We start from the raw sequence: 21,916 nt of genomic DNA, 5'->3' as shown, positions 1-21,916 counted from the left end.
CCTGTATAAATGAAGTTTAAGGATCAGGCAAGCCCAGGACTTCATAACTTTGGGGGAAAGCGTTAGGGAAATCTTATCCCCACACTTTAAGGCAGGGGTTCCCAGCCTCCGGGATCTAATGCCTGATGACCTGAGGTCATCAGACCTGAGGAGCTAATTCAACAATAATAGAAATACAGTACACAATAAATGCAATGTGCTCAAAGCCAGTGCACTGGGGTAACCCAAAGGGATGGGATGCGGAGGGTGGTGGGAGGGGGGTTGGGGGTGGGGTAGGGGGGAGGGGACACATGTACCTCCGTGGCTGATTCATGTCAATGTTTGGCAAAAATCACCACAATATTGTAATTAGCCTCCAATTAAAATAAATGAATTAAAAAATAAATGCAAGGTGCTTGAATCAGCCCTAAACCATCATCTCCCTCCATTGGTCTGTGGAAAAATTGTCTTCCACGTAAACAGTCCCTGGTGCTAAAAAGGCTGGGGACCACTGCAAGGGACTCCAACAAGCACCTTGTGTGAATATGTTAATCCAATATGGATGCAATGATTTATATATTTTTTAATTTTTTATTTTATATTGGAGTATAGTTAATTAACAATGTTGTGATAGCTTCGGGTGAATAGCAAAGGGACTCTGCCATATATATGCATGTATCCATTCTCCCCCAAACTCCCCTCCCATCCAGGCTGCCACATAACATTGAGCAGTTTCATGTGCAGGTCCTTGTTGGTTATCCATTTTAAATATAGCAGTGTGTACCTGTCCATCCCAAACTCCCTGCCCCTCAGCCTTCATCCCTAGTAACTATAAGTTCATTCTCTAAGTCTGTGAGTCTGTTTCTGTTTTGTAAATAAGGTCATTTGTATCATTTCTTTTTAGATTTCTTTATATCACATATAAGGGATATTATATGACATTTGTCTTTCTCTGTCTTACTTACTTCACTCAGTACAACACTCTCTAGGTCTATCCATGTGGTGATGCAATGCCTTATGACAGTAAGGATAGGCAAGCTTGGGCTGTGAGCTTGACTTGACTCCAAAACCATCAGAAACCATGGCACTCACCTTGAAGTAACACACTCATGAAGTCAATGAGAGGAGCCACCTCTGAATTTCCAAGAGCAGGTTGCATATCTTCTTTTACACTTGTGTATCTGGCAGAATTTTGTCAAAGATTCACTTTCTTTGTAGCATACTCCCTCTAGCCAGCTTGTGGAGGGCTCTATTCTCCTCTAATCACCAGAGGCTGCTAGTCTGTTACCCAGAGAACCTGACAATTGCCAAACAGACCAGATTTGCCTAAGCCACTGCCCCAGGTTCAGAAGAAACTCAGGGCTTGACCTCTGGCCAAGGATACAGCAAAACAGACAGGAGCTCAGGCCTCCACCCTGACCCCAGTAAAGCCCAAGGGCTTCTACCAGGTGGGAAGAAAAACCACAGAATGAATAGACTCCCATCTCGTCTCCACCAGGAGTCAATAAGAGAAATTATAGCCACATCAACACATTTTAGGAACAGCTGTAATATTTTACCAGCTGTCAAGGAATATGAAAAGAAAAGGAAAAATAGCATCTATTTAGTTAAGGAGTTGACCCAGTTATCCATGAGGAAAGACAATGCACCCTGCAATATAAAGCTATATATATATACTTTAGATATAAAATGTTAGACTGCACTATAACTAAACTAAAGCTCATAAAAATTAGAAAACTGTCCATTTCTCAAAATTCAGAAGCATTGTGCTTTAAAAGAACAAGGAGTGAAATTGTCGTCATCAATACAAGGTTGACCAAATGTCTCCAGACAGCAATTAGTTTGCTCTTTCAATTACCAGGGCTTCCCTGGTGGCTCAGACGGTGGTAAAGAATCTGCCTGCAATGCCAGAGACCAAGGTTCAATCCCTGGGTTGGGAAGATCCCCTGGAGAAGGAAATGGCAACCCACTCCAGTACTGTTGCCTAGAAAATCCCATAGACAGAGGAGCCTAGTAGGCTATAGCCCATGGGGTCACAAAGAGTCGGACAAGACTGAGAGACTTCACTTTTCACTTTCAATTGCCAGCAAATATTTACTGAGCTGGTGCAATATACCAGACAATTCTGAGATAACATGCAAAGATGAGGATGGCACAGTCCTTTTTTATTTTTTTGTCCTTAGGTGGCACTAGTGGTAAAAAACCCACCTGCCAATGCAGGAGATGTAAGAGAGGTGGGATCCATCCCTGGGTTGGGAAGATCCTGTGAAGGAGGGCATGGCAACCCACTCCAATATTCTTGCCTGGAAAATCCCATGGACAGAAGAGCCTGGAGGACTATCGTCCACAGGGTCACAAAGAGTTGGACACGAGTGAGCAACTAACACACAATAAGGACCTACTGTATAGCATAGGGAGCTCTACTTGATACTCTATAATGGCCTATATGGGAAAAGAATCTTAAAAGGGTGGATATCTGTATAACTGATTCACTTTGCTATAGAGTAGAAACTAACACAACATTTGCAAATCAACTATATTCCAATTAAAAAAAATTAACTTAAAAAAAAAAAAAAGGAGTACTGTCTCTTTCCTGCCACTGACTTTCCTTGAACCACTCGGAGGATTGACCTGTATCATGAAGCTTGAGATGACAGGTGTGGCAACCTTGTGTCAGAGTGCAAGTTGTGTTACTAAGAGGCCTGCTACATGGGCAGAAGTGATGAAGGCTTCTTCTCTGCATGAAATTTCAGAACTTGTGTGAGTTCTAGCCCTTTATCTCTCTGCTGGGAAGTTCTCAGACCTAAGTGTCTACTGCTGTAACAAGTAGAGTGCTGGAAATGTGTGTAAAGGGAGATCTGTGTGGGGGTTAGACAACAGTAAGACAGTAAATAAAAGGGCATTGTAGAACTTAAAGAAAACAGTCCTTTATTGCTAAATCAAACCATTCTGGCCAACTTCACCCTAAATCCCTGTTGGTTTTCAGTGGGAAATAAAGTCACTTAGCAGTGATCAACTTTGGTTATTGTTACTATGAGTCACTTTATTATTTTTTTTTTTTTTAACCTCTCAAGTAGGTGAGACTAGAGGAACTTCCAAACTGAATTCCAGAAAATGATGTCTTCATAGAACGTTGGCCAAGGTCATGGACATTCCATAGGAGGACACTTGATTGAGAAAACTATTAGCAGTGACACTGTTCAAACAATTGCAGTATTGTAAATGCTTGATGGTTGACAGGCTTAACATGTCATCAAGTTTTTCTAAGAAATTCTCCAGACAAACCAGAAAGGTGTTGATTCTTATAGCCCTAGACATAGGGATTGATTCTCAAAGCCCAGGAGAGTTGATTAAGAGCTTTTCTTCTTCAAAGAATCCTTGGAATCTCGATAATTTCCCCTTACTGTCAGAACTTTGAGTAGATGTTCAATTTTTTAGCTTCTCCTCACTGTTCCCTCTACCTCACTCACAGAACAGTAGAGCAACCAATTAGCTTTGTCATGGCCAGAGTCAGAAGGAATAAATATGGTTCTCATTGTCAGGGTAGCTCTCAGCTTCTTTGGATAGACCTAAGAAAAAGTTTTTTAATGTCTTGCAGTTGGGTTACTCTAAAAGATGAAAGCTGATACCTATTATGACTCTTTCCTTATCCATCTCCTCCACCATATTGAGTTAATTGAGATGGGAAACTATCTTTTGTTTCTATATCTGACAGTATTTGGTCCTAATAAGAGAATCACTAGGTAATTTTTGAACAAATGGATTATTGTCTGAATGAATAAATTAATGAAAAATCAAGTTGATTCCTTTTTACAGGGGCATCTGCTGTTCCTCTGTGCCCAGCATTTTCCCCTTATCTCAGTAATAGCAACCTTCTTTCTTCCTTCCATGTAGTTATGGTGGGGCTGCCACCCATAATTCCTGTACCCTCTATCCAAGCTCACCAATCATGGTATTCCTTTTCACACACCACAGTGATTGGTCCAAGCAACAGACACATGACTCACAAAACCAATTAATTCCCTGGTACTTGGGTACTAGGAGAAAGGTGTTCTCTTATTACTGAGACTGCTGGATTAACACTACACCACCCGGGAAGCCCATGGGGATATCAGTGGTCATCTTTTCTTTGACATGGAAGTAGCCTGGGTATGACCGAAGAAAATATGGAAAACCCAGAGAGAGTCAAAGAAGAGAGAGGAAGGAAATGAGAATAAGAAAGAGAGAATCAATGTGATGGAAAGTGACCTGTTATACTTATTTTAATCTGATCCACTGAACAGACTCCCCACTTCATCTTTCCTGTATTTTGCCCCATTTTTCCCATTTATAGTAGTCTTTGTTGGAGACCCAACTAATGTACTCCCAAGAAGCAATTGCATCTACCTTTCACCAAAGCAACAGAAGCTTCTCTTTAAAAGAAATAGACCATACCCCAAAGTTATCATGGGCTGCAAAGTTATTATGGACTGGTTCTACTCTGAATCACAGAGTAAATCAATGAACACACAGTGCAGCCCTTAACTTTCACTCATTAGAATTTTGTAGAACTCACACTGCTTTCCAAGAGCAACACATCAAAATCACCTTTCACACAAAACTCAGCCATATTAAGATAACACAGCCTGGCAATCAATAATTTTGTATCTAAACACCTCTGTCTATGTCTATACAACCGTGTTTCAGCACTTGTTTAGAATTTTTTTACCTTTATGATTTTTCTATAACTTAAGACAAATCCTAGTATAAAAAAGAATAGATTTCACAAAAAAGTATAATCCAAACAAAAATGGGAATTGTTAGATGTGTTTCAAAGAGTATAAATAAAAGAAAATCTGTATATTCAGTTACAGGGGGAAAGAATAAAATTAAAGAGCATTCATGCTTATTTCACAAAGCCTGGGCTGAGCACTGTGGTAGCAGTAAAGACTCAGGTAAGTAAAAATAGACAAAGTCCCTGTCCTTGTGTTGTCTACAGTGTAGTGGTAGAGACTACACTAGACAACACAGTGTGATTCATGAAATAATCACACTATGGCAGATGTTACAAAGGACGGACCGTGGTGCCAGAAGGGCTAATAATTAGGGCTCTTGACTTTCTCAGTAAGGTCTGGAGAGGCTTCCTAAAAGAGTGATGATTGAACTGCAATTCAAGAATGAGTAGAAATTAACCTGGTGAAGAAGGGCACGTGGTGTAGCAGATGATGTCAGTGCTCTGCCCAAGGGCTTTCTCTGGCCATAGGGTGGTCTCAATCCACAAACAAGGCAAGGCAGGAGTCCTAGAAAGTTGGCACTCCCAGAAGCACAAACATCTCAACTTCCTAAGCTACCAGGTTGGGCAACTCCAAGCATGATCTGCACCACCTTCTAGAAGTCCCTGATGAAACCGAGCTTGACCATCCTCACCAGGAACCTCCTCATCCTTGCATCTAGTCTTGGCTTCCTTTTATCCCCAGCTCATCTGCCTTCCCTGATTCCCTTACCAGTGCTTTCTGGACCACTTCTCACACCAACTAGACAAACTCATGTTCCAGTGTCAGGAGAAGACTTCTTGGAGAACCCACCTTAAGACAAGAAGTTCAAGTGAGGGAGGAGAGAATAGGAAAAAATCTTGTGCAAAAGCCCTGAGATGGGAAGGAACATGAAGAGTTCAAGGGATTGAAAGATGGCCACTCTCACTAGAACAGAAAATAATGAGGAAAATGTGGTAGGAGGGATTTCTCTGGTGGTCCAGTGGCTAAGTCTCCATCTCCCCAATGCTGGCGGCCCAGGTTCAACCTGTAGTCAGGGAACTAGATCCTACATGCCACAACTAAGGGTTTGCATGCCACAAGTAAAGATCCTGCCTGTTGCAAAGATGATCAAAGGTCCCCTTTGCAGCAACTAAGACCTGGCACAGCCAAATAAATAAACAAATATTATGAAAAGAAGTGGGAGGAGAAGTGTCCAGAGAAGTGGTTGGGGGCAGAGGGAAGTGAGTAGAGAAGGATTCTGCAGGATCCAAGAGCGATCATAAGGGACCTGGAAACGAGCTCTGCCTTTGTCCTCAGTGGGGTAAGAAGCCAGTGAAGGATTTTATAATGGAGGTTGATGTGATCTCATTTCTGTTTTGAGATGGTGGCTCTTGTCTCAATGTGAAGAAAAGACTAGAGGGGGCTAAGAAGGATCTGTTTGGAGCCGTCAAGGGTAGATGATTGTGGTCCAGATTGAGGTGATAGGAATTTGCCCTGGAGTTACTGACAGAGGACTGGAGAAGGAAATGGCAACCCACTCCAATACTCTTGCCTGGAAAATTCCGTGGACTGAGGAGACTGGTAGGCTACAGTCCATGGGGTCGCAAAGAATTGGACACTACTGAGCAACTTCTCTTTCTTTCTTTCCTTTGTTCTTTCTTTCTTTCTTTCTTTCTTTCCTGACCAGGGGACATTAAGTGGTGGGATTTGGAGAATATTTAGGAGGCAAAATTAATAGGGCTTGGAGACAGATTCGATCTGAGAGATGAGAGATAGGGAATTATCAAAGATAACACTTAGATTCTGGCTTATGTGCTTGAATAGTTAATGTATTTCTATTATAGAAGACATGCCAGAGATCATTAAAGATTGCCTTAAAGACAAGGTTATACACAAGGGGTATCTTTAGTTCTCTGGAGTAAGTACACATAGGCAGATAGACCTATGATTTTACTTCTACACATAAAAATTCTGGGTAAGACAGGGACTGTCAGGGTAGGAAAACATAAAGAGCAAAATCTAACAGCACCTGGAAGCTAAACATCATCTTGTTTTGAAACTAAACTGTAGTGTACTCCCCAGCTGACATAACTGGGCAGGTTAAGTGGGTGAAGCGGGGTGGTCACACGTGGACTCAAAGCATGAGAAGGAAGCCATGTGGGAGCAATGACCTAGGCTGATCAGACGTCTTCCCCCCTTGAGCCAGCCTGATGCCACCTAGAGTTTCAACTCTGTTCAAATGAATACGCCTCTTAAACCCAGCCCACATGATGATGAAACAGCGAAGGAAAGGGAAAGACAATGAAAGCTTGGGAAGGACAGTGTATGAAAGGAGAAGAGAGAAAGTAAACAAATTCTCCTACTTTACATTTGTGTTTCAGGCCCAAGCCAATGAGAGTATGAAGGGAAAAGCTGAAGAGATGGGAAACATCACGGCATTTTAGGGATGGTAGACATCAGCTAACCCAGGACTTGTCAGCCTCAGCACTATTGGCATTTGGAGCTAGACAGCTCTTCAGTGAGGAGGGAGGAGGCCTCTCCGGGGCCCTGTAGGCCAACACCTCTGGCCCCTACTCAGCAGATGCCAGCAGTGTCTGTCCTCAGACATTGCCAAATGTCCACTGAAGGGAAAATGACCCATGATGAGGACAACTGATCCACTCTCACCTCTCCATTTTACAGATGGAGAAACTGAGGCCCACACTGGGAAGAAGTTTGCCCAAGGATGTGCAGAGTCAAAACAAGAATCTAGATTGCCCCCAAAAATTGGATCATTCTATTTAAAAGGCTATGTTTATAGACAAAGATTTCTGCTTTGTATAAACCTAACTCTAGAAAAGGCTGTGTATTGTCACCCTGCTTATTTAACTTCTATAGAGATTATATGATGAAAAATGCCAGGCTGGAATTGAGATTGCCAGGATAAATATCAACAACCTCAGATATGCAGATGATACCACTCTAATGGCAGAAAGTGAAGAGGAACTAAAGAGCCTCTTGATGAGGGTGAAAGAGGAGAGTGAAACAGCTGGCTTGAAATTCAACATTCAGAAGACTAAGATCATGGCATCTGGTCCCATCACTTCATGGCAAATAGATGGGGAAAAAGTGGAAACAGTGTCAGATTTTTTTTTCTTGGGCTCCAAAATCAGTGGACAGTGTCTGCAGTCATGGGGGTCACAAAGAGTCAGACGTGAGTTAGTGACTGAACAACAGCTCTAATGAAAAATAGTTAAAAAAAAAAAAAAATCATGCAACATTGAGAACACATCAGGGGTAAAGAGAACCATCCTTATATGTGAGTGGGTACTGGGCCAATCTGACCAAAAAGTTTTTACATCAGTGAGGGCACCATGAACCACCCACAGGAGCAGGAAAGTGTGTTGAGACAAAATACCTAGTTTGCTTTTATTTGTATAAGACTCAGGAAGAAGTCTAGTTTAGAATACAAGTCAAGGAATATTACTCAGCCTTTTAAAAGAAGGAAGTCTGTGACATTCTATAACACATAAACCTTATGGACAGTATGCTAAGCGAAATAAGGCAATCACAGAAAAGCAAAGGCTGTATGATTTCCCCTGATAAGAAGTATCTAAACTGATAGAAACGGAGAGTAGAATGTGGTGGCCAGAGGTTGGGGGAAAGAGAGGGCATAGGAGTTGCTATACAATGATTAGAGTTACAATCATGTCAGACGAAACAGCTCTGGAAATTCGAGTGCAATGAGAGTTAATACTGTACTGTACACTTAAACAGTAGTTAATAGGGTACATTTTATGTTTTGTGTCTTTACCACAATTAAAAACACACGCACAAATCAAGGACTGTTGCTATTCTATCTCCCTGTTTCTTTAGAGTAGGCTCCTATCTGGAAACATTTCCCGTGTTTGATGGATGACAACCTGGGAAATGCTGGTCCCAAATCCCAGCCCTCATTTATAAAGCTCGAGCAACCACAAAGTTGCAGAACACGAAACGACTTTTAAATCCAGCGCTAATTATCACCAAAGACCCATATTTCCAGTACCAGGGCAAATCTCACTTCTTAAATACAGCTGTAATTTTACAAACGGCACAGAAAGTTAATGCCTGGAGATCACACTGGTCAAATCCTTCTCTTTAGAGATAAGGGTCGTAAGGCAATACCAAGAAGTTGCAATTTTGCCCAGGGTCACTCAGCCTGTTAGTGATAAAACCCTGCACGCAAACCCAGACTCCCGAGCCCTCATCCAAGAATTTCTCTACTTTACCAAACTGCTCTCCTGCTGCTCTGAAGACCCCAAATCTACCCCCTCCATTAACATGAGATGTTCATTCCAGGGAGGAATAAATGTGAGACACCGAAAAGGAAACCATGGAGGAATGTCAAAGAAGAGAGATGTGATGAAAAATAAATGAAAACTGTGAAATAAAAAAAGCAAGAAAATTCAGAAGACTAGAAAAGAAAAATCCCAGAGAATGAGAAACAGGCCCCAAAAAGACATCCACAAAGATAAGCTGCTAGTTATTCTTGGTGCCCTGAGGAGTGTCTGAACTGCTGCCAGAATTGCTTCTGACCTAAATGGAGAATAAAAACTATTTTCCTTATCTATTGAGAGTAAAATCAAATTTCATGTTAGGAAGCACTGGTTTGGAGGAGGTGAGTTGAAGTTTTAAGAAATAGAGTGGTATTAGCCACCCCTAGCCAACCCGGGGCACTTGAGAAATGCTTTATTTTTAAAATGAATATCTAGATTTTAACAATCCATATTGGAGTCACACTGCACAAGGAGTTCATTATTTTCATCTGCTTCTAAATAAATGTCCTCCTCTCTCCTGCTTTCTCCCATGGGTATACATTCACTCCATGCTTCCTTTAGCTTTGTGCTTTTACACGCACACACACGTGCACATGCATACACACACACTGATTCTTAACTCCCCCTTTTCCCTCATTCCCTTTCATATACCCTTCAAATTGAAATAAACTGTAGAAAAACCCTGTGTCCACTCCCACATCTATTTACTTAAGCAGTATATATATCAGTCATGCTGCTTTTGGCTACAGGGAAGCGCAAACCCAAATAAAAGTAGCTTTGAACAATAAGTACATTTATTTTCCCCATGACAAGAAGTCCCAAGGTATACAAAGCACAATAAACTCTTGTTGATTTGAGTTACCCCGCAGCATGTATTCTGCAGAAAATTAATAACTCACATGTACTGTGGTCCCGGGGGCTTGTCGGCCAGCAGGGAGAACTGTGTCCCCAACCCTAAAACCAGGTGGCGTGACAGACACCAAGTGATTGGTGTGGACGATACACACTCCTGCAAGCGCTGTAAGGGAGGAAAGCTCTAAGACCTCAGAGAATGGACAAGGCTGCCTTACAAGGAAGAGGAACACGGGTGAGGTTTCTAAGGATGGGAAGGATTTTGCTAAGTGGAGATGTTGACATGAAGAAGCACTCAAGGAGGAGGAAATCACTGGAAGCAGCAGAGAAAGTGAATTTTTGGAAGCGCGCAGGTAAATATGATCAGAGTAAAGAGTTTGTTCCCCCAGACTTAAAGGTGAAATGGTAATGTCCACTTCAAATCATGAAGACTAGGGTCAAAACAAGTGAGAATGCCTCAGTTCAGTTCAGTTCAGTTGTTCAGTCGTGTCCAACTCTTTATGACCCAATGAACTGCAGTACATCAGGCTTCCCTGTCCATCACCAACTCCCACAGCTTGCTCAAACTCATGTCCATCGAGTTGGTGATGCCATCCAACCACCACATCCTCTGTCATCCCCTTCTCCTCCCGCCCTCAATCTTTCCCAGCATCAGGGTCTTTTCCAGTGAGTCAGTTCTCCACATCAGGTGGCCAAAGTATTGGAGCTTCAGCTTCAGCATCAGTCCTTCTGATGAATATTCAGATTGATCTCCTTGAGGATGGACTGGTTAGATCTCCTTGCAGTCCAAGGGACTCTCAAGAGTCTTCTCCAACACCACAGTTCAAAAGCATTAATTCTTTGGTGCTCAGCTTTCTTTATGGTCCAACTCTCACATCCATACATGACTACTAAAAAAACCATAGCTTTGACAAGACAGACCTTTGTCGACAAAGTCCAGTGGAATTTCAAAGGGCATCCCCTCAAGTGGAGGCTTTCCTGATAGCTCAGTTGGTAAAGAATCCACCTGCAAGGCAGGAGACCCCGGTTTGATTCCTGGGTCAGGAAACCTGCTGGAGAAGGGATAGGCTACCCACTCCAGTATTCTTGCACTGCCCTTGTGGCTCAGCTGGTAAAGAATCCACCTACAATGCAAAAGACCTGGGTTTGATCCCTGGGTTGGGAAGATCCCCTAGAGAAGGGAATGGCTAACCACTCCAGTATTCTGGCCTGGAGAATTCCATGGACTGTATAGTCCACGGGGTCACAAAGAGTCAGACAGGAGTGAGCGACTTTCACTTTCACTCTCCCCTTAAGTGGTCCAAGGAGGCCCAGTTGAGTGGAGAGGCAGAATACCTCCAAGAGGAAGTTGAATTCCTGGCTCCGTCAAATCTGAATTGCTAGGTTAAAAGATCAGGTTTAAGTGGACACTTCGGGGACTCCTGAGGGAATCAACCTGAAAACTTTTAACTGCTTTGTTCAGGAATAACCAGTGTGCACATACTTGGCAGAGAGTTGGGGACTAGATTATCGGCCCAGCTTTTCCTTTAACTGGCTGCAGCTCCTGAAGTCACTCCCCATTCCCACTCCCAGCCTCAGTTTCCTCTTCTCTAAAATGGGATCACCAGACTAAAGGCACTCTGCACCCTTCCCTCCTCCAACAATCCAAGAATGGCTCTATGTACGGATGTTTATTTAGGGAAATGCGGTCCACATGCCTCACAAGCAAGGAAGTGGGGCGATCGGGGCTGTATCACTCCCCCGACCGTCACCAGCTGAGTGGTGCTGCAGTTTTTCTCCCAAACATCTGCTCCATCATTAGTAATGTCTATCCTTCAACCACAATGGGGTTTATTATCATTAATGATAATTATTGTTGTTGAAGAGCCAGAGAACTTTCATCTCATCCCAATATTTTGTTTCTGTCTCACATCAACTCTCTTCTTCCTAACACATTTCTATTTTCTTTTTTTTTTAGAAAGTAGAAGAAAGGGCATGATTGCTGGTAGGGATATTTGGATAGTTAGTTCAATTCCACATGATATTAGGTAAGTCCCTTCCCCCCACCCCCCCAGCTTCAGAGTGAGTAGAATAGATCTAATGAAGTCTGTGGTTTTTAACCATGAGTGAACCTCAAAATGATTATGAGACTTTTTCAAAAGGCAGATCCATGAACCCCAGTCCAGAACTGGAGGATTTGTATGTCCAGGGGTAGATCTAGCAATGTATATTTTGAAAACTCCACCCAGGAATTCTGATGGGCTCTCTAAATTATCTTTATTGATTTGGTCAACAGATTCTTATTTACAGCCTATCAAATAAATAGTAGGGCTATTTATTAATAAATTAGGGCTAATGCTGAAATGTCTAAAGTATACAGAGAGAGAAGATTTTATTTCTGTCTTTAAGGAGTTCAAAAAATGGTGAGGAAAGATGAACATGAAAACAGACACAGACTAAATAGAATCAGACCTCAAAGACGGAGCACTGATGTTATAGGAGCAAACGTGAGGGATTCCAAGTCAGACTAAGGTGATAAGAAGTCTTCCCTGAGGAGGTAGCCTTGAATTAAGCTTTAAAGGACAATCAGAGGTTCAGGGAGGTGGAGACTTCCCTGGCGGTCCGGTAGTTAAAACTCCTCGCTGCCAATACAGGGGGGCACGAGTTCAGGGGCACGGGTTCGATCCCTGGTCAGGGAGCTGAGGTCCCACACGCCGCACAGTGTGGCCAAAAGAAATTTTTAAAAAAAAAGAGGTTTCAGGTAGGTGGGGAGAGCAATGCCATAGGAAAGATCCAGAGTTCAGATTAGTAGTTCTTACAAATGAGGTACAGAGACTGAGTGGGAGGCAAATGAGGGAATTAAAAGCTACAGAAACGCCCCACCTCTAACACTTCCAGCATCCGTATATGCAGACACCAGCACCCCCATCTCCTCTTGACCTGCAATGTCAGCCCAGGGGAATCACCAACCAGACTGGCTGCAGGTCTGGGGTGAGAATTTGGGGAAGGAGAAGAAGTTACTAAGGACAGAACCAGAAGAATGCAGATAGGATGATACTGTGAGCTCTTGCTGAAAATATATGAAGTCCCCCTAGAGAATCAGTAACTCCAAGGGAAAGAGGACTGGGCTTCGCAGCCAGATCTGGTGTCTTCCCCACCAGCCTCCTGACTCACCCCTCAGGCTGCGCTTGACCTTGGCTTGAAGTCTCCTCCCCTTCTCCCTCAAGGTTGACCTCAGATCTCTTGACAGGCACACTGGGTGCAGAGATGGGGGCCAGTCCCGCAGTTTACCTGCACCCCATGAGAGTGATGTTTCTTGGAACCCCTTGGAAGTTGGATCTGATTCCCCCTCCACCCCCGCCCCCCCGAGGAGCAAACTGATTTCCCCCTGGTTCATAGGTCTGCCCTCTGTAGTGACCTAGGTCTATGGGTTGGTTACATTGGCTTCCATTGTTGAACACAGCTTCAAAATCCTGCGGCTCTGTGGCTAATGCTCTGTCCGACCAGCCCCACTGAGCACTCAGACCCCTCAAAGTGAAGGCTCTCCTATCTTATCACAAGCAGCCTAGAGCAACAATTGGAAGTTTTGGAATGTCAACTAAGATAGGCTTCTTGGAGTCAGTTTACAGCCTCCTTGCAAAAAAAGAATTTAGAGGAAACATATCTCCTATGGGCCAACATTCATCTCTTCCAGAGCTTCAAACACTCATTAGACACCACTGTTTGCCAGGTAGCCAGTGTATAGATGTTTAAGATCAGAGCAAATACAGAGAAATGGAAATAAGCCCACCACAACTAAACCTGCTGTGATCAGTGTCCATAGCCCTCAGGTTACAGCCTACAGAGGGAGGCAGCAGTACCCTTTGTGGTCTACACTCTGGCTCTCTTGGAAGAAAGACTTTATTCCAGGAAGAAAATCTATACAAGTTGCATAGGGTGAAAGTGTTAGCCTCTCAGTCGTGTCCGACTCTTTTTGCAACCCCACGGACTATAGCCTGCCAGGCCCCTCTGTCCATGGAGTTTTCCAGGAAAGAATACTGGAGTGGATTGCCATTCCCTCCTCCAGGGGTTCTTCCCAACTCAGGGATTGAACCTGAGTCTGCAATGGCAGGCAGATTCTTTACCGCCTGAGCCAACCAGGAAAGCCTTGCATAAGGTAGACCAGCCGGTCTCAGCTGGAAGGGCTCTTGCCCCACCCATAGGATATCTGGTGATGCCTGAAAATACTTTTGGTTGTCACAACTAGAGAGGGGATTCTACTGGTATGGGTCGGGGGTGCTGTTAAACATTCTACAGTACACACGAACCACTACCTCCCACAACAAAGAATGATCTGCTCCAAAATGTCAATAGGGCCAAGACTGAGAGCCTGGGGTAGACTGTGGAAAGGATGTGTTCTCTTCCCTCCGTGGCTGGAAGTTGGTGCCCCTGCTAACCTGCTTTTGTGAAGGCTGACAATTGTCCCCCTCTCCTCACAAGTCCAGAGACCAGCTAGTCCAGTCCCATCATTTACAGATGATGGGAAAACATGAGGCTCTGAGAGTAAAGTGACTTCCCTGAAGGACACAAGTTAGCAGAGTGGAACCTGGCTATCAAGCCCCCAAGGTTATTGCCCCCACATTGTGTCCATCCACTAGGCCCCATTTCTGCACAGAACCTCATTTCCAGCCAGACTGTTAGTGCCTCAAGTTACAAAATAAAGCTTCTATTGGAAAGGACTTTTTTGTCTCCAAAAATCTTGGATCTTCAAGAGAGAGTGTGTGTGTGTGTGTGTGTGTGTGTGTGTGTGTGAAGGGAACTGGGAAGGAAGGGTTTGAATCCAGCTTTTTGGAATGAGACAGTGAAGCAGCAGCTGCCCAAGGCAGTGGCTCTGAGACCAGATAGACAGTTAGGAGACTGTGTCAGATGGATGTAGAGGTCACTATACAAAGTCAACCAAGTCCGGCAGAGAAAGACCAACATGTGGTATCACCTACATGAGAAATCTAAAAAAATAATACAAATCAACTTATTTACAGGACAAAAACAGACCCACAGACATAGAAAACAAACTTATGGTCACCAAAGGGAAAAGGCAAGGAGGAGGGGTAAACTAGGATTATGGTATTAATAGGAACAACTACTATACACAAACTAGATAAACAAGGACCTACCATATAGCAGAAGCAACTACATTCAATATCTTGCAATAACCTATAATGGAAAAGAATCTGAAGTTGTACACCTGAAACCACCACAATGTTATAACTCAACAATAGTTAAATAAAAATAAAGTGAAATGGAAAAAAAATAAAGAAAGGAAACAGTGGTACTAAGAGACCAAAGGCAGAAATGCAAGCGAAAGTTAATTCAACTTTAAGAGACTGTTTGGTCCATTGTCCAGGCAAAACCATAGAACAGGGCTTAGAGGAAGGGGCAGTGTGTTAAGGGAGGGTCTGACGGAACCATGGTTAAGGCCCAGGCATATCTGTATGTGTAGCTGGCCTTTCGGAATGTTAACCTTGTGCACTGCAAGGTTCAGAGACCCTTAAACCATGATCTAGGGGCAGCCCCTGACTTGACAGAACCATGGTGAGGAGGCCTTTTGGGACCACATGGTATAAGGGACCTACCTATGCATGGATCTGATGCCCTGGGTTGCCTGACAGACGCCAGATTGATTGCAAGGAGAGCAAAGAGGCTCCTGAGAGAATAATCCCGGGTGAGGGAGGCAGGCATCTGGGAAGGAGGGGCCCGCCAGCGCAGGCAGGAGAGGGAGTGAGTGCAGAATGGAGTGATGGGTTCTCTACCATGCGACACCCTTCCCCATCCTTCTCCACTCCCTCCTCAACCTTCGACCCAGCGCATAGGTGCCTTAAGAAGAGGAAGTCTGAAGGGTAAACCTCAAGACCTGAGACATTCTGGGCTACAGCCTCTGTGCTAGGGGCCCGTGCAATGGTTTCTCCCCTCCCACTCATCTCCCTGAAAATAGATCTGGTCAGTTTGCAGAGGAAGACATTTTTTAATAGACTGAGAGAGAGAAAGGTGTCCATGAACTGGAGAGACATGGTGGCAAGCCCCAGAAAGCAACCAAGAGCAAACCCCGGAAGTCAAGATCTGGTTAGCACCGCCACTGGGGCGATGGACAGCATGCACTTTAGAGAGAAGGAGAGACAGAGTTCTCACTCCTCCACCCCCTTCCTCCATCTTCCTCCATCTCCACCTGTTGCCCTTGAGGAGTTTATGTACCTTCTCTGAGCTTCAGTTTCCTCCTCCTTAAAATAGAGTTCTTGTAAAGACTTAAAGGGGGCTTCCCTGGTAGCTCAGGGGATACAGAATCCGCTTCTAAAGCAGGAAATGTAGGTTCGATGCCTGGGTCAGGAAGATCCTCTGGAGAAGGGAATGGCAAACTCATTCCAGTATTCTTGCCTGGAGAATTTCATGGACAGAGGAGCCTAGAGTGCTACAGTCCTTGGGTCGCAAAGAGTCAGATAGGACTGAGTCACACACACACACAGACACACACACAGACACACACACACACACTTAAAGAGAGAATTCCTGCAAATCACTTAACATACAGCACAACTGATATGGACTAAAATGTGTGTCCACCCCCACCCTGTCTACCGCCAAAATTCATATGTTGAAACTTAATCTCCAATGAGCTGGTATTAGGAGGTGGAGCCTTTGGAGGAAAATAGGTAATAAGGATGGAGCCCTCATAATTGGGATTAGTGCTTTCATCAGGGGCGCTGGTGGCTCAGACAGTAAGAATCCGCCTGCAATGCAGGAGACCAGGGTTCGATCCCTGGGGTGAGAGGATCCCCTGGAGAAGGGAACGGCAACCCACTCCACTATTCTTGCCTGGAGAATCCCATGGACAGAGGAGCCTGGCGGACTATAGTTCATGAGCTTGAAAAGAGACTTCAGCGAGCTCCTTTACCCTTTCTGCCACGTGAGGACTCAGGGGAAAGACAGCCATCTCTGAACCAGGAAATGGGCCCTTGGCAGACACCCAATCAGTCAGTGCCTGATCTTGGATTTTTCCAGCTTCTAGAATTGTGAGAAATAAACTTTGGTCATTTATAAGCTACCTGGTCTATGGTATTTTGTTATAGCAGCAACTGACCAAGACAACAGTGCTGGGTAGATATAGCACATTCCCAAAGAAGGGATAGAGGTCATCACTACAGGGAGCTATTCCAAGCATCAGCTACAGTGAGGATAGGTGACCAGAGTCAGGCTAGGAAAGCATGGACTCCAGATGGGCCTGGATGACAACAGGCAGCCTAGAAAGTCAGAGGTAAATGTTGGGTCAGTGCAGCAGAGGCCAGGCCTGGGCTGCGACTGTGGCGTCCACAGATTGGCTGTCTGAGGCAGGTGATGCTAGTGAGTGAGAAGGGACTGCATCAGCAGAGGATGGTAGAAAGGCCAGGGGAGGCCAAGATACCCTCTGTGCAGGGGGAGCTCCTTCAGAGCCACAAGGAGAGGGAACGTGTGGCCCGTCGGTTCAATAAACATCACCAAGAGGAAGGAAAGCTGGGGTCCAGCCCAATGAGAGGAAGCTACTGACTCAGCTGACTTATGGACAAGCTGAACCTTGCCAAGGATTCACAAGACTGGGGAGCATTAAGAATGTGAATATTTTTACAAAGTTTTTTTTAATTAATTAATTTATTTGGCAGCACCGGGCCTTAGTTGTGGCAAGCGGTATCTTTATTGTGGCATGCAGGATTTTTAGTTGTGCCATGCAAACTCTTTGTTGTGGCCTGTGGGAACTAGTTCCCCCACCAGGAATCAAACCTGAGCCCTCTGCATTGGGAACTCGGAGTCTTAGCCACTGAACCACCAGGGAAATCCAATTTTTAAAATGTCTCTTGAACATATGAAAAGATGTTTGGTCACGTTGTAAAAAGAAAAGTTCAAGAAGCTATGATTTCTCTATCAGAAGGACAAAAAATAAGTTTAAACATGAGAACAACCCTGTACATTGTGGGAGGTTAATCTGAGTATATCTCCATGGAAGGTTGTTTGCACTGTCTATCAAAACTACAAACACACACACCCTTGGACCCAACAATTCTGTTTTTAGGAATGTATTCTTTAGTGGTACTTGTTACATATGTGTAAAATGATCTACACAGAAAGTTGTTCACTGCAGCCTGGTTTCTCACAGAGAAAGAATTTTTTTAAAAAAAGAAAACTAAATTTTGAGTAAATAAGTAACAGCCATTAAAATAGTGACACGTTGTACCCTTTGACCACCACCTCCCTGTTTCCCCCTGCACCGAGCCTCTGGTGGTTACCGCTCTGCTCTCTGCTTCTCTGAGTTTAACTACTTCATATCCCACCTATAAGTGAGATCATACATATTTGTCTTTCTGTGCTGGCTTATTTCACTTAGCGTAACATCCTCCAGGGCCATCCATGCTATCACAAATGGTGGGATTGCCTTCCTTCTTAAGGTTCTGTGTAATTCTTGACTAAAAGGTCATTTTAATGGCTTTGCTCTTTTTTTATGAAGAAGGAAATGGCAACCCACTCCAGGATTCTTGCTTGGAGAAGTCCATGGATAGAAGAGCCTGGAAGGCTACAGTCTGTGGTGTTACATAGAGTCAGACACGACTGAGAGACTAGCATTCACTCACTCACTCTTTTTTTTAACCAAATACATTTGTCTTTTTATTTTCCTTAATACCCTTTCCTTCTTCCTTGCATTGCTACCCACCCAGATCAAGTTGTCAATTTGCAGAGACTGTATAATTCTGTGGTTAATATGCTCTGTGGGAGAGAAATACACTGGTGAGACACAGGGGATACAACAGGGAAGCAGTAACCAAGATTCAGAAGAATTCCCTGGTGGTCCAGTGGTTAAGACTCCATGCTTTTGCTGTCTAAGAGGAGGGTTCAATCCCTGGTCAGGGAAGTAAGGTCCTCCAAGCCATGGGACATGGCCAAATAAGATGTTTTAAAAATACAATCTACAGAGCATCTCTAGAGAGGCGCCGGAGTAAGGGTGGGGGAGACCCCAGCCCAACCCTGACTCAGAATTGCAGAGTGAAGATACACAACAGCAGATCATCAGGGAGACATTCCATTTGGTATCTAAGAGAGATGAAATTGTTTGTAATATCCTAGAAGGAGGATTATTAATCAGAGGACCTGACAACAAACTGATTTATAGACATTATGCAACATTATATTTTGTCTTCTGTGTGGATTCTTCAGAAAGTGAACTTGGTATTTTAGATCTAATTCAGGTATTTGTGGAAACATTAGACAAGTGTTTTGAAAACGTCTGTGAACTAGATTTAATTTTCCATGTAGACAAGGTTCACAATATTCTTGCAGAAATGGTGATGGGGGAATGGCATTGGAGACCAACATGAATGGTATTGTTACACAAATTGATGCACAAAATAAACTGGAGCAATCTGAGGCTGGCTTAGCGGGAGCTCCAGCCCATGATGTATCAGCTATAAAGAATATGAATCTTCCTGAGATCCCAAGAAATATTGACACTGGTGACATCAGTACAAAAGTGCCAAACCTGCTCTCTTTTAAAGAAAAAATTTAAAAGGCCACTCCCAGGTAAAATCCAGGGGAAAAAATCATCTAAGTTTACCATGCAGTTGTTTACCAAAAACAGAGGAGAGTCTTAACTTTTACTCTTGGATTTAAGTCAAGGTACTATATAGACATAATGTAAACTCAGTATGGAAGTTCAATGTTACTTTTCTTGCTCAGTGGTTTTGAAGAAATGAAGTAGTTCCAGTGTGATTTTTTTTTTCTTTATTTTCTAAACTGCATTCCTATGGCCACCTAAAGCATGCCTCTATGTATTGGCTATTACAGTATTTCCAAAAGTGTTCAGGACATTTCTTTAAATTGTGTACAAAATGTTGATGTTTTGTATGGATCACAAGTGCAGCATTCCTTAATGATGTCTGTTATTTGTTACAATAATTGTTATTTAAAGAACGAAGGATGTATTGCATGAAAACATTATGACCTTTTTCTCTTAGTTTAAATAAACTACAATGTAACCAGACTTATAAAGCAAAAAATATATGTATAATCTACAGAATGCCAACACCTCAGGCATGTAGGTGCACACAGTGGGCTTAAAGGAAAAGATCCAGGCCATGTTCCATTTGTGATTACAAATCTACCATCTAGCCTGGAGGAGGACCAAAGTAACTAGAAACATTGATGAGCAGGCTAATTTTCAGTGATAAATCCTCAGATGGGAGTCAACCTTCCAGGAAACACCTGGCTAATCAATGTAATGAACAGTCACTTAAGGATCTTGAATACCAACGGAGTCAGGCTAGCTGGAAATAGCACCTGTGTCCATTCTTCCTATTTACAACACTGGTGAGAAACAGGGGCTTTAAGGAAAAAGTAAAACAGAGCAAGAGAAGAGATATCATGACATGAATTGCCTTCAGTTCTTAGTCTACTGTTTTTCTCTCGCCACCCCTTTCTGCCCAAAGAATTAGCCTGCTGCTATTTTGCTGGTCACTTCTAGCCTAATGACTCCTATAACCTTCTTTCCTAAGCACATATCAGAAGATGAAAATGTCACCTGCCATATCTAGAAACAAAAGAGGCTACTGACATCAAACCCTCAGCCACTGTAGCCTCAGCCCTCCCCCACCACTGTGAACCCCCCGGGAGATTCAGGACGGACACAACAGAATACTGGCCCAGATAGTTCAGGTGCCTATCAGAGGAATAATCTCAGTGAACCCAGACGCTTGCATCTTCACATTCATAAGAAAGTGCTAAGGTCATTGACTTGAAATGTCTGGCTTTTCTTTCATTAACAGTAATCTTTCAATGTTCCAACTACCCGGTTTTTGTTGCAAAAATTCCTATATATCCTGATTTCTCCCTTACTGTTTGGAGCAGTCCCTCAGAGCTAAGGGAGAGATGGCCACCTGGGCTTAAGTCTTCAGAAAGTCCTTCAAATAAAACACAATTCCCGGACTACCCTGGTCTTCCGGTGGTTGGGAATCATCTGCCTGCCAAAGCAAGGGGCATGAGTTCGATCCTTGGTCCAGCAAAATCCCATATACTGCGGGGCAACTAAGCGCATACACCCCAACTACTAGCCCAGAGCCTGTGCCCTGCAACAAGAGAAGCCACAGCAGTGAGAAGCCCAGGCGCACCAACTGGAGGGTATCTCTGCTCGCTACAACTAGAGGAAGCCCTAGCACAGCAATGAAGACCCACCGCAGCCAAAAATAAACAAATAAATATCTTTTTAAAGCCTAATTCTCGGGTTTAGGGTGTGGAGTTTCGTTTTGTTCTATTTTTTTTCAGTTGACACAGCTGTCTGCATAGGAGATATTTCTGCATGAATCGCACTGTTAACCTAAAATGAATGTTTTCTTTAAAAAAAGCACATTCTCTTCTCCCACAGTATTTTCCTCTCCAAGTTTTTTTAATGTCTATCAATTTTCATTATTTTCCTCTCCATTTTCTCCCAAGCACTTGGGTTTACCATTAGAGTCTTAACCATCGCAATAACCTCCTACACAATTCTCTGCCTCTGATCCCTCCTACCTTCTGGTGTCCTTCCTGTATGGGAGGAAAGACTTTCCCTCGATCCTGCTAGTATCATTAGGGGGATCTACTAAATAAACTGACAACAGGCAGACTAACAGGAGAAAAAGATACAAATATATTAATTCTTAATATTATGTGCATGAGGACATCACGGGGAGGGGGAGAGTGAATAGTCAAAGAATCAGTGAGATTCAAGAGCTTTATATCATCTTAAGAGCAAAAGGGGAGGGAGAATGCAGGCAATTTAAAGGAGAGTAAATGATGTTTAAGAAAGATAAATGGGCCCTTCAAAGAACAGATGAGAGGTATAATCATTGTCTTTGTTCAGTTGCTAAGTCATGTCCAATTCTTTGTGACCCCATGGACTGCAGCACACCAGGCTTCTCTATCCTCTATCCTCTATCCTCTATCCTCTATCCAACTCTATCTCCCAGAGTTGGCTCAAACTCATGTGCATTGAGTCAATGATGCCATCCAACCATCTCATCCTCTGCCACCCCCTTCTCCTCCTGCCCTCAA

The 21,916-nt window shown here is 43.5% G+C and overlaps 1 pseudogene; it reads left to right on the top strand.

Annotated features, from left to right (window-relative positions):
* The window catches only part of LOC122425372, a 108,119-nt pseudogene extending 88,719 nt beyond the window's left edge, over positions 1-19,400 (top strand).
* Positions 19,401-21,916: the final 2,516 nt, after the last annotated feature.

Source organism: Cervus canadensis, chromosome 23, assembly GCF_019320065.1.
Source record: "Cervus canadensis isolate Bull #8, Minnesota chromosome 23, ASM1932006v1, whole genome shotgun sequence".
In the NCBI taxonomy this organism is placed as follows: domain Eukaryota; kingdom Metazoa; phylum Chordata; class Mammalia; order Artiodactyla; family Cervidae; genus Cervus; species Cervus canadensis.
This window is presented reverse-complemented; position numbering and strand designations above follow the sequence as displayed.